Below are 14,405 nucleotides of genomic sequence, written 5' to 3'. Positions count from 1 at the left end.
AACAAATTTTTTCAAAATGCACAAAATGGTCTAAAACGTCTCTAAATGCGATTTGAAGATATTCTGTGCACTTTGATATTTTTGAGTGAAAAGTTTTATCGACATGCTCAAAATGGTTTAAAACGTTTTCAAACACGATATTAAGCTATTTTGTGCAATTTGATGTTTTTGTGTGAAAAGTTTTACCAAAATGCACAAAATGGTCTAAAACGTCTCCAAATGCGATTTGAAGCTATTCTGTGCACTTTGATATTTTTATGTGAAAAGTTTTATCGACATGCTCAAAATGGTTTAAAACGTTTTCAAACACGATATTAAGCTATTTTGTGCAATTTGATGTTTTTGTGTGAAAAGTTTTACCAAAATGCACAAAATGGTCTAAAACGTCTCTAAATGCGATTTGAAGTTATTTTGTACACTTTGATGTTTTTGTGTGAAAAGTTTGATCGAAATGCTCAAAATGCTCTAAAACGGTTTTAAATGTGATTTTAAGCACTTTGATGTTTTTGTGTAACCAAGTTCCATCGAAATGCACAAAATGGTTTAAAACGTCTCCAAATGCGATTTGGAGATTTTCTAAACACTTTGGTCTTTTTATGTTAACAAATTTTTTCGAAATGCACAAAATAGTCTAAAACGTCTCCAAATGCGATTTGAAGCTATTTTGTGCACTTTGATTTTTTTGTGTGAAAAGTTTTATCGAAATGCTCAAAATGGTCTAAAACGATTTCAAATGTGATTTTAAGCACTTTGATGTTTTTGTGTAACCAAGTTTCATCGAAATGCACAAAATGGTCTAAAACGTCTCCAAATGCGATTTGAAGCTATTTTGTACACTTTGATGTTTTTGTGTGAAAAGTATTATCGAAATGCTAAAAATGCTCTAAAACGGTTTCAAATGTGATTTTAAGCACTTTGATGTTTTTGTGTAACCAAGTTCCATCGAAATGCACAAAATGGTTTAAAACGTCTCCAAATGCGATTTGGAGATATTCTAAACACTTTGGTCTTTTTATGTTAACAAATTTTTTCGAAATGCACAAAATAGTCTAAAACGTCTCCAAATGCGATTTGAAGCTATTTTGTGCACTTTGATTTTTTTGTGTGAAAAGTTTTATCGAAATGCTCAAAATGGTCTAAAACGATTTCAAATGTGATTTTAAGCACTTTGATGTTTTTGTGTAACCAAGTTTCATCGAAATGCACAAAATGGTCTAAAACGTCTCCAAATGCGATTTGAAGCTATTTTGTACACTTTGATGTTTTTGTGTGAAAAGTTTTATCGAAATGCTCAAAATGGTCTAAAACGGTTTCAAATGTGATTTGAAGCTATTTTGTACACTTTGATGTTTTTGTGTGAAAAGTTTTATCGAAATGCTCAAAATTCTCTAAAACGGTTTCAAATGTGATTTTAAGCACTTTGATGTTTTTGTGTAACCAAGTTTCATCGAAATGCACAAAATGGTCTAAAACGTCTCCAAATGCGATTTGGAGATATTCTAAACACTTTGGTCTTTTTATGTTAACAAATTTTTTCGAAATGCACAAAATGGTCTAAAACGTCTCTAAATGCGATTTGAAGATATTCTGTGCACTTTGATGTTTTTGTGTGAAAAGTTTTATCGACATGCTCAAAATGGTTTAAAACGATTTCAGACACGGTATTAAGCTTTTTTGTGCAATTTGATGTTTTTGTGTGAAAAGTTTTATCGAAATGCACAAAATGGTCTAAAACATCTCTAAATGCTATTTTGTGCACTTTGATGTTTTTGTGTGAAAAGTTTATCGAAATGCTCAAAACGCTCTAAAACGGTTTTAAATGTGATTTTAAGCACTTTGATGTTTTTGTGTAACCAAGTTTCATCGAAATGCACAAAATGGTCTAAAACGTCTCCAAATGCGATTTGGAAATATTCTAAACACTTTGGTCTTTTTATGTTAACAAATTTTTTCGAAATGCACAAAATGGTCTAAAACGTCTCTAAATGTGATTTGAAGCAATTTTCTACACTTTGATGTTTTTGTGTGAAAAGTTTTTCGAAAATCACAAAATGGTCTAATACGTCTCCAAATGCGATTTGAAGCAATTTTGTACACTTTGATGTTTTTGTGTGAAAAGTTTTTTCGAAAAACACAAAATGGTCTAAAACGTCTCCAAATGCGATTTGGAGATATTCTAAACACTTTGGTCTTTTTATGTTAACAAATTTTTTCGAAATGCACAAAATGGTCTAAAACGTCTCTAAATGCGATTTGAAGATATTCTGTGCACTTTGATATTTTTGTGTGAAAAGTTTTATCGAAACGCTCAAAATGGTCTAAAACGGTTTCAAATGTGATTTTAAGCACTTTGATGTTTTTGTGTAACCAAGTTTCATCGAAATGCACAAAATGGTCTAAAACGTCTCCAAATGCGATTTGAAGCTATTTTGTACACTTTGATGTTTTTGTGTGAAAAGTATTATCGAAATGCTCAAAATGCTCTAAAACGCTTTCAAATGTAATTTTAAGCACTTTGATGTTTTTGTGTAACCAAGTTTCATCGAAATGCACAAAATGGTCTAAAACGTCTCCAAATGCGATTTGAAGCTATTTTGTACACTTTGATGTTTTTGTGTGAAAAGTTTTATCGAAATGCACAAAATGGTCTAAAACCTCTCTAAATGCGATTTGAAGCTATTTTGTACACTTTGATGTTTTTGTGTGAAAAGTTTTATCGACATGCTCAAAATGGTTTAAAACGATTTCAAACACGGTATTAAGCTATTTTGTGCAATTTGATGTTTTTGTGTGAAAAGTTTTATCGAAATGCACAAAATGGTCTAAAACATCTCTAAATGCGATTTGAAGCTATTTTGTGCACTTTGATGTTTTTGTGTGAAAAGTTTATCGAAATGCTCAAAACGCTCTAAAACGGTTTTAAATGTGATTTTAAGCACTTTGATGTTTTTGTGTAACCAAGTTTCATCGAAATGCACAAAATGGTCTAAAACGTCTCCAAATGCGATTTGGAGATATTCTAAACGCTTTGGTCTTTTTATGTTAACAAATATTTTCGAAATGCACAAAATGGTCTAAAACGTCTCTAAATGCGATTTGAAGATATTCTGTGCGCTTTGATATTTTTGTGTGAAAAGTTTTATCGACATGCTCAAAATGGTTTAAAACGTTTTCAAACACGATATTAAGCTATTTTGTGCAATTTGATGTTTTTGTGTGAAAAGTTTTATCGAAATGCACAAAATGGTCTAAAACCTCTCTAAATGCGATTTGAAGCTATTTTGTACACTTTGATGTTTTTGTGTGAAAAGTTTTATCGAAATGCTCAAAATGGTTTAAAACGTCTCCAAATGCGATTTGAAGCTATTCTGTGCACTTTGATGTTTTTTTGTGAAAAGTTTTATCGACATGCTCAAAATGGTTTAAAACGATTTCAAACACGGTATTAAGCTATTTTGTGCAATTTGGTGTTTTTGTGTGAAAAGTTTTATCGAAATGCACAAAATGGTCTAAAACGTCTCTAAATGCGATTTGAAGCTATTTTGTACACTTTGATGTTTTTGTGTGAAAAGTTTTATCGAAATGCACAAAATGGTCTAAAACCTCTCTAAATGCGATTTGAAGCTATTTTGTACACTTTGATGTTTTTGTGTGAAAAGTTTTATCGAAATGCTCAAAATGCTCTAAAACGGTTTTAAATGTGATTTTAAGCACTTTGATGTTTTTGTGTAACCAAGTTCCATCGAAATGCACAAAATGGTTTAAAACGTCTCCAAATGCGATTTGGAGATATTCTAAACACTTTGGTCTTTTTATGTTAACAAATTTTTTCAAAATGCACAAAATAGTCTAAAACGTCTCCAAATGCGATTTGAAGCTATTTTGTGCACTTTGATTTTTTTGTGTGAAAAGTCTTATCGAAATGCTCAAAATGGTCTAAAACGGTTTCAAATGTGATTTTAAGCACTTTGATGTTTTTGTGTAACCAAGTTTCATCGAAATGCACAAAATGGTCTAAAACGTCTCCAAATGCGATTTGAAGCTATTTTGTACACTGATGTTTTTGTGTGAAAAGTATTATCGAAATGCTAAAAATGCTCTAAAACGGTTTCAAATGTGATTTTAAGCACTTTGATGTTTTTGTGTAACCAAGTTTCATCGAAATGCACAAAATGGTCTAAAACGTCTCCAAATGCGATTTGGAGATATTCTAAACACTTTGGTCTTTTTATGTTAACAAATTTTTTCGAAATGCACAAAATGGTCTAAAACGTCTCTAAATGCGATTTGAAGCTATTTTGTACACTTTGATGTTTTTGTGTGAAAAGTTTTATCGAAATGCTCAAAATGCTCTAAAACGGTTTCAAATGTGATTTTAAGCACTTTGATGTTTTTGTGTAACCAAGTTTCATCGAAATGCAAAAAATGGTCTAAAACGTCTCCAAATGTGATTTGAAGATATTCTAAACACTTTGATGTTTTTTGTGAAAAGTTTTATCGAAATGCTCAAAATGGTTTAAAACGATTTAAAATGGTTTAAAACGATTTTGTGCAATTTGATGTTTTTGTGTGAAAAGTTTTATCGAAATGCACAAAATGGTCTAAAACGTCTCTAAATGCAATTTGAAGCTATTTTGTACACTTTGATGTTTTTGTGTGAGAAGTTTTATCGAAATGCACAAAATTGTCTAAAACCTCTCTAAATGCGATTTGAAGCTATTTTGTACACTTTGATGTTTTTGTGTGAAAAGTTTTATCGAAATGTTAAAAATGCTCTAAAACGGTTTTAAATGTGATTTTAAGCACTTTGATGTTTTTGTGTAACCAAGTTTCATCGAAATGCAAAAAATGGTCTAAAACGTCTCTAAATGCGATTTGAAGCTATTTTGTACACTTTGATGTTTTTGTGTGAAAAGTTTTATCGAAATGCTCAAAATGCTCTAAAACGGTTTCAAATGTGATTTTAAGCACTTTGATGTTTTTGTGTAACCAAGTTTCATCGAAATGCAAAAAATGGTCTAAAACGTCTCCAAATGTGATTTGAAGATATTCTAAACACTTTGGTCTTTTTATGTTAACACATTTTATCGAAATGCACAAAATGCTCTAAAACGTCTCCAAATGCAATTTGAAGCTATTCTGTGCACTTTGATGTTTTTTGTGAAAAGTTTTATCGACATGCTCAAAATGGTTTAAAACGATTTAAAATGGTTTAAAACGATTTTGTGCAATTTTATGTTTTTGTGTGAAAAGTTTTATCGAAATGCACAAAATGGTCTAAAACGTCTCTAAATGCAATTTGAAGCTATTTTGTACACTTTGATGTTTTTGTGTGAAAAGTTTTATCGAAATGCACAAAATTGTCTAAAACCTCTCTAAATGCGATTTGAAGCTATTTTGTACACTTTGATGTTTTTGTGTGAAAAGTTTTATCGAAATGCTAAAAATGCTCTAAAACGGTTTTAAATGTGATTTTAAGCACTTTGATGTTTTTGTGTAACCAAGTTCCATCGAAATGCACAAAATGGTTTAAAACGTCTCCAAATGCGATTTGGAGATATTCTAAACACTTTGGTCTTTTTATGTTAACAATTTTTTTCGAAATGCACAAAATAGTCTAAAACGTCCCCAAATGCGATTTGAAGCTATTTTGTGCACTTTGATTTTTTTGTGTGAAAAGTTTTATCGAAATGCTCTAAATGGTCTAAAACGGTTTCAAATGTGATTTTAAGCACTTTGATGTTTTTGTGTAACCAAGTTTCATCGAAATGCACAAAATGGTCTAAAACGTCTCCAAATGCGATTTGAAGCTATTTTGTACACTTTGATGTTTTTGTGTGAAAAGTATTATCGAAATGCTAAAAATGCTCTAAAACGGTTTCAAATGTGATTTTAAGCACTTTGATGTTTTTGTGTAACCAAGTTTCATCGAAATGCACAAAATGGTCTAAAACGTCTCTAAATGCGATTTGAAGATATTCTGTGCACTTTGATGTTTTTGTGTTAAAAGTTTTATCGACATGCTCAAAATGGTTTAAAACGATTTCAGACACGGTATTAAGATATTCTGTGCACTTTGATGTTTTTGTGTGAAAAGTTTTATCGAAATGCACAAAATGGTCTAAAACCTCTCTAAATGCGATTTGAAGCAATTTTGTACACTTTGATGTTTTTGTGTGAAAAGTTTTTTCGAAAAACACAAAATGGTCTAAAACGTCTCCAAATGCGATTTGGAGATAATCTAAACACTTTGGTCTTTTTATGTTAACAAATTTTTTCGAAATGCACAAAATGGTCTAAAACGTCTCTAAATGCGATTTGAAGATATTCTGGGCACTTTGATATTTTTGTGTGAAAAGTTTTATCGACATGCTCAAAATGGTTTAAAATGATTTCAAACACGGTATTAAGCTATTTTGTGCAATTTGATGTTTTTGTGTGAAAAGTTTTATCGAAATGCACAAAATGGTCTAAAACATCCCTAAATGCGATTTGAAGCTATTTTGTGCACTTTGATGTTTTTGTGTAAAAAGTTTATCGAAATGCTCAAAACGCTCTAAAACGGTTTTAAATGTGATTTTAAGCACTTTGATGTTTTTGTGTAACCAAGTTTCATCGAAATGCACAAAATGGTCTAAAACGTCTCTAAATGCGATTTGAAGCTATTTTGTACACTTTGATGTTTTTGTGTGAAAAGTTTTATCGAAATGCACAAAATGGTCTAAAACCTCTCCAAATGCGATTTGAAGCTATTTTGTGCACTTTGATTTTTTTGTGTGAAAAGTTTTATCGAAATGCTCAAAATGCTCTAAAACGGTTTCAAATGTGATTTTAAGCACTTTGATGTTTTTGTGTAACCAAGTTTCATCGAAATGCACAAAATGGTCTAAAACGTCTCCAAATGCGATTTGAAGCTATTTTGTACACTTTGATGTTTTTGTGTGAAAAGTATTATCGAAATGTTAAAAATGCTCTAAAACGGTTTCAAATGTGATTTTAAGCACTTTGATGTTTTTGTGTAACCAAGTTTCATCGAAATGCACAAAATGGTCTAAAACGTCTCCAAATGCGATTTGAAGTTATTCTGTACACTTTGATGTTTTTGTGTGAAAAGTTTTATCGAAATGCTCAAAATGGTCTAAAACGGTTTCAAATGTGATTTGAAGCTATTTTGTACACTTTGATGTTTTTGTGTGAAAAGTTTTATCGAAATGCTCAAAATGCTCTAAAACGGTTTCAAATGTGATTTTAAGCACTTTGATGTTTTTGTGTAACCAAGTTTCATCGAAATGCACAAAATGGTCTAAAACGTCTCCAAATGCGATTTGGAGATATTCTAAACACTTTGGTCTTTTTATGTTAACAAATTTTTTCGAAATGCACAAAATGGTCTAAAACGTCTCTAAATGCGATTTGAAGATATTCTGTGCACTTTGATGTTTTTGTGTGAAAAGTTTTATCGACATGCTCAAAATGGTTTAAAACGATTTCAGACACGGTATTAAGATATTCTGTGCACTTTGATGTTTTTGTGTGAAAAGTTTTATCGAAATGCACAAAATGGTCTAAAACCTCTCTAAATGCGATTTGAAGCAATTTTGTACACTTTGATGTTTTTGTGTGAAAAGTTTTTTCGAAAAACACAAAATGGTCTAAAACGTCTCCAAATGCGATTTGGAGATAATCTAAACACTTTGGTCTTTTTATGTTAACAAATTTTTTCGAAATGCACAAAATGGTCTAAAACGTCTCTAAATGCGATTTGAAGATATTCTGGGCACTTTGATATTTTTGTGTGAAAAGTTTTATCGACATGCTCAAAATGGTTTAAAACGTTTTCAAACACAATATTAAGCTATTTTGTGCAATTTGATGTTTTTGTGTGAAAAGTTTTATCAAAATGCACAAAATGGTCTAAAACGTCTCTAAATGCGATTTGAAGCTATTTTGTACACTTTGATGTTTTTGTGTGAAAAGTTTTATCGAAATGCTCAAAATGCTCTAAAACGGTTTTAAATGTGATTTTAAGCACTTTGATGTTTTTGTGTAACCAAGTTCCATCGAAATGCACAAAATGGTTTAAAACGTCTCCAAATGCGATTTGGAGATATTCTAAACACTTTGGTCTTTTTATGTTAACAAATTTTTTCGAAATGCACAAAATAGTCTAAAACGTCTCCAAATGCGATTTGAAGCTATTTTGTGCACTTTGATTTTTTTGTGTGAAAAGTTTTATCGAAATGCTCAAAATGGTCTAAAACGGTTTCAAATGTGATTTTAAGCACTTTGATGTTTTTGTGTAACCAAGTTTCATCGAAATGCACAAAATGGTCTAAAACGTCTCCAAATGCGATTTGAAGCTATTTTGTACACTTTGATGTTTTTGTGTGAAAAGTTTTATCGAAATGCTCAAAATGGTCTAAAACGGTTTCAAATGTGATTTGAAGCTATTTTGTACACTTTGATGTTTTTGTGTGAAAAGTTTTATCGAAATGCTCAAAATGCTCTAAAACTGTTTCAAATGTGATTTTAAGCACTTTGATGTTTTTGTGTAACCAAGTTTCATCGAAATGCACAAAATGGTCTAAAACGTCTCCAAATGCGATTTGGAGATATTCTAAACACTTTGGTCTTTTTATGTTAACAAATTTTTTCGAAATGCACAAAATGGTCTAAAACGTCTCTAAATGCGATTTGAAGATATTCTGTGCACTTTGATGTTTTTGTGTGAAAAGTTTTATCGACATGCTCAAAATGGTTTAAAACGATTTCAAACACGATATTAAGCTATTTTGTGCAATTTGATGTTTTTGTGTGAAAAGTTTTATCGAAATGCACAAAATGGTCTAAAACATCTCTAAATGCGATTTGAAGCTATTTTGTGCACTTTGATGTTTTTGTGTGAAAAGTTTATCGAAATGCTCAAAACGCTCTAAAACGGTTTTAAATGTGATTTTAAGCACTTTGATGTTTTTGTGTAATCAAGTTTCATCGAAATGCACAAAATGGTCTAAAACGTCTCCAAATGCGATTTGGAGATATTCTAAACACTTTGGTCTTTTTATGTTAACAAATTTTTTCGAAATGCACAAAATGCTCTAAAACGTCTCTAAATGCGATTTGAAGATATTCTGTGCGCTTTGATATTTTTGTGTGAAAAGTTTTATCGACATGCTCAAAATGGTTTAAAACGTTTTCAAACACGATATTAAGCTATTTTGTGCAATTTGATGTTTTTGTGTGAAAAGTTTTATCGAAATGCACAAAATGGTCTAAAACCTCTCTAAATGCGATTTGAAGCTATTTTGTACACTTTGATGTTTTTGTGTGAAAAGTTTTATCGAAATGCTCAAAATGGTTTAAAACGTCTCCAAATGCGATTTGAAGCTATTCTGTGCACTTTGATGTTTTTTTGTGAAAAGTTTTATCGACATGCTCAAAATGGTTTAAAACGATTTCAAACACGGTATTAAGCTATTTTGTGCAATTTGATGTTTTTGTGTGAAAAGTTTTATCGAAATGCACAAAATGGTCTAAAACGTCTCTAAATGCGATTTGAAGCTATTTTGTACACTTTGATGTTTTTGTGTGAAAAGTTTTATCGAAATGCCCAAAATGGTCTAAAACCTCTCTAAATGCGATTTGAAGCTATTTTGTACACTTTGATGTTTTTGTGTGAAAAGTATTATCGAAATGCTAAAAATGCTCTAAAACGGTTTCAAATGTGATTTTAAGCACTTTGATGTTTTTGTGTAACCAAGTTTCATTGAAATGCACAAAATGGTCTAAAACGTCTCCAAATGCGATTTGGAGATATTCTAAACACTTTGGTCTTTTTATGTTAACAAATTTTTTCGAAATGCACAAAATGGTCTAAAACGTCTCTAAATGCGATTTGAAGATATTCTGTGCACTTTGATATTTTTGTGTGAAAAGTTTTATCGACATGCTCAAAATGGTTTAAAACGTTTTCAAACACGATATTAAGCTATTTTGTGCAATTTGATGTTTTTGTGTGAAAAGTTTTATCGAAATGCACAAGATGGTCTAAAACGTCTCTAAATGCGATTTGAAGCTATTTTGTACACTTTGATGTTTTTGTGTGAAAAGTTTTATCGAAATGCACAAAATGGTCTAAAACCTCTTTAAATGCGATTTGAAGCTATTTTGTACACTTTGATGTTTTTGTGTGAAAAGTTTTATCGAAATGCTCAAAATGCTCTAAAACTGTTTTAAATGTGATTTTAAGCACTTTGATGTTTTTGTGTAACCAAGTTTCATCGAAATGCACAAAATGGTCTAAAACGTCTCCAAATGCGATTTGAAGCTATTTTGTACACTTTGATGTTTTTGTGTGAAAAGTATTATCGAAATGCTAAAAATGCTCTAAAACGCTTTCAAATGTGATTTTAAGCACTTTGATGTTTTTGTGTAACCAAGTTTCATCGAAATACACAAAATGGTCTAAAACGTCTCCAAATGCGATTTGAAGCTATTTTGTACACTTTGATGTTTTTGTGTGAAAAGTTTTATCGAAATGCTCAATATGGTCTAAAACGGTTTCAAATGTGATTTGAAGCTATTTTGTACACTTTGATGTTTTTGTGTGAAAAGTTTTATCGAAATGCTCAAAATGCTCTAAAACGGTTTCAAATGTGATTTTAAGCACTTTGATGAGTTTCATCGAAATGCACAAAATGGTCTAAAACGTCTCCAAATGCGATTTGAAGCTATTTTGTACACTTTGTTGTTTTTATGTGAAAAGTTTTATCGAAATGCACAAAATGGTTTAAAACGTCTCCAAATGCGATTTGAAGCTATTCTGTGCACTTTGATGTTTTTTTGTGAAAAGTTTTATCGACATGCTCAAAATGGTTTAAAACGATTTCAAACACGGTATTAAGCTATTTGTGCAATTTGATGTTTTTGTGTGAAAAGTTTTATCGAAATGCACAAAATGGTCTAAAACGTCTCTAAATGCGATTTGAAGCTATTTTGTACACTTTGATGTTTTTGTGTGAAAAGTTTTATCGAAATGCTCAAAATGCTCTAAAACGGTTTTAAATGTGATTTTAAGCACTTTGATGTTTTTGTGTAACCAAGTTCCATCGAAATGCACAAAATGGTTTAAAACGTCTCCAAATGCGATTTGGAGATATTCTAAACACTTTGGTCTTTTTATGTTAACAAATTTTTTCAAAATGCACAAAATAGTCTAAAACGTCTCCAAATGCGATTTGAAGCTATTTTGTGCACTTTGATTTTTTTGTGTGAAAAGTTTTATCGAAATGCTCAAAATGGTCTAAAACGGTTTCAAATGTGATTTTAAGCACTTTGATGTTTTTGTGTAACCAAGTTTCATCGAAATGCACAAAATGGTCTAAAACGTCTCCAAATGCGATTTGAAGCTATTTTGTACACTTTGATGTTTTTGTGTGAAAAGTATTATCGAAATGCTAAAAATGCTCTAAAACGGTTTCAAATGTGATTTTAAGCACTTTGATGTTTTTGTGTAACCAAGTTTCATCGAAATGCACAAAATGGTCTAAAACGTCTCCAAATGCGATTTGGAGATATTCTAAACACTTTGGTCTTTTTATGTTAACAAATTTTTTCGAAATGCACAAAATGGTCTAAAACGTCTCTAAATGCGATTTGAAGCTATTTTGTACACTTTGATGTTTTTGTGTGAAAAGTTTTATCGAAATGCTCAAAATGCTCTAAAACGGTTTCAAATGTGATTTTAAGCACTTTGATGTTTTTGTGTAACCAAGTTTCATCGAAATGCAAAAAATGGTCTAAAACGTCTCCAAATGTGATTTGAAGATATTCTAAACACTTTGGTCTTTTTATGTTAACACATTTTATCGAAATGCACAAAATGCTCTAAAACGTCTCCAAATGCAATTTGAAGCTATTCTGTGCACTTTGATGTTTTTTGTGAAAAGTTTTATCGAAATGCTCAAAATGGTTTAAAACGATTTAAAATGGTTTAAAACGATTTTGTGCAATTTGATGTTTTTGTGTGAAAAGTTTTATCGAAATGCACAAAATGGTCTAAAACGTCTCTAAATGCAATTTGAAGCTATTTTGTACACTTTGATGTTTTTGTGTGAAAAGTTTTATCGAAATGCACAAAATTGTCTAAAACCTCTCTAAATGCGATTTGAAGCTATTTTGTACACTTTGATGTTTTTGTGTGAAAAGTTTTATCGAAATGCTAAAAATGCTCTAAAACGGTTTTAAATGTGATTTTAAGCACTTTGATGTTTTTGTGTAACCAAGTTTCATCGAAATGCAAAAAATGGTCTAAAACGTCTCTAAATGCGATTTGAAGCTATTTTGTACACTTTGATGTTTTTGTGTGAAAAGTTTTATCGAAATGCTCAAAATGCTCTAAAACGGTTTCAAATGTGATTTTAAGCACTTTGATGTTTTTGTGTAACCAAGTTTCATCGAAATGCAAAAAATGGTCTAAAACGTCTCCAAATGTGATTTGAAGATATTCTAAACACTTTGGTCTTTTTATGTTAACACATTTTATCGAAATGCACAAAATGCTCTAAAACGTCTCCAAATGCAATTTGAAGCTATTCTGTGCACTTTGATGTTTTTTGTGAAAAGTTTTATCGACATGCTCAAAATGGTTTAAAACGATTTAAAATGGTTTAAAACGATTTTGTGCAATTTTATGTTTTTGTGTGAAAAGTTTTATCGAAATGCACAAAATGGTCTAAAACGTCTCTAAATGCAATTTGAAGCTATTTTGTACACTTTGATGTTTTTGTGTGAAAAGTTTTATCGAAATGCACAAAATTGTCTAAAACCTCTCTAAATGCGATTTGAAGCTATTTTGTACACTTTGATGTTTTTGTGTGAAAAGTTTTATCGAAATGCTAAAAATGCTCTAAAACGGTTTTAAATGTGATTTTAAGCACTTTGATGTTTTTGTGTAACCAAGTTCCATCGAAATGCACAAAATGGTTTAAAACGTCTCCAAATGCGATTTGGAGATATTCTAAACACTTTGGTCTTTTTATGTTAACAATTTTTTTCGAAATGCACAAAATAGTCTAAAACGTCCCCAAATGCGATTTGAAGCTATTTTGTGCACTTTGATTTTTTTGTGTGAAAAGTTTTATCGAAATGCTCAAAATGGTCTAAAACGGTTTCAAATGTGATTTTAAGCACTTTGATGTTTTTGTGTAACCAAGTTTCATCGAAATGCACAAAATGGTCTAAAACGTCTCCAAATGCGATTTGAAGCTATTTTGTACACTTTGATGTTTTTGTGTGAAAATCATTTTTTTTTATTTTAAGCACTTTGATGTTTTTGTGTAACCAAGTTTCATCGAAATGCACAAAATGGTCTAAAACGTCTCCAAATGCGATTTGGAGATATTCTAAACACTTTGGTCTTTTTATGTTAACAAATTTTTTCGAAATGCACAAAATGGTCTAAAACGTCTCTAAATGCGATTTGAAGCTATTTTGTACACTTTGATGTTTTTGTGTGAAAAGTTTTATCGAAATGCTCAAAATGCTCTAAAACGGTTTCAAATGTGATTTTAAGCACTTTGATGTTTTTGTGTAACCAAGTTTCATCGAAATGCAAAAAATGGTCTAAAACGTCTCCAAATGTGATTTGAAGATATTCTAAACACTTTGGTCTTTTTATGTTAACACATTTTATCGAAATGCACAAAATGCTCTAAAACGTCTCCAAATGCAATTTGAAGCTATTCTGTGCACTTTGATGTTTTTTGTGAAAAGTTTTATCGAAATGCTCAAAATGGTTTAAAACGATTTAAAATGGTTTAAAACGATTTTGTGCAATTTGATGTTTTTGTGTGAAAAGTTTTATCGAAATGCACAAAATGGTCTAAAACGTCTCTAAATGCAATTTGAAGCTATTTTGTACACTTTGATGTTTTTGTGTGAAAAGTTTTATCGAAATGCACAAAATTGTCTAAAACCTCTCTAAATGCGATTTGAAGCTATTTTGTACACTTTGATGTTTTTGTGTGAAAAGTTTTATCGAAATGCTAAAAATGCTCTAAAACGGTTTTAAATGTGATTTTAAGCACTTTGATGTTTTTGTGTAACCAAGTTTCATCGAAATGCAAAAAATGGTCTAAAACGTCTCTAAATGCGATTTGAAGCTATTTTGTACACTTTGATGTTTTTGTGTGAAAAGTTTTATCGAAATGCTCAAAATGCTCTAAAACGGTTTCAAATGTGATTTTAAGCACTTTGATGTTTTTGTGTAACCAAGTTTCATCGAAATGCAAAAAATGGTCTAAAACGTCTCCAAATGTGATTTGAAGATATTCTAAACACTTTGGTCTTTTTATGTTAACACATTTTATCGAAATGCACAAAATGCTCTAAAACGTCTCCAAATG

The sequence above is a fragment of the Antedon mediterranea genome, chromosome 7 (assembly GCF_964355755.1).
Source record: "Antedon mediterranea chromosome 7, ecAntMedi1.1, whole genome shotgun sequence".
NCBI classification, from domain to species: Eukaryota; Metazoa; Echinodermata; class Crinoidea; order Comatulida; family Antedonidae; genus Antedon; species Antedon mediterranea.
This window is presented reverse-complemented; position numbering follows the sequence as displayed.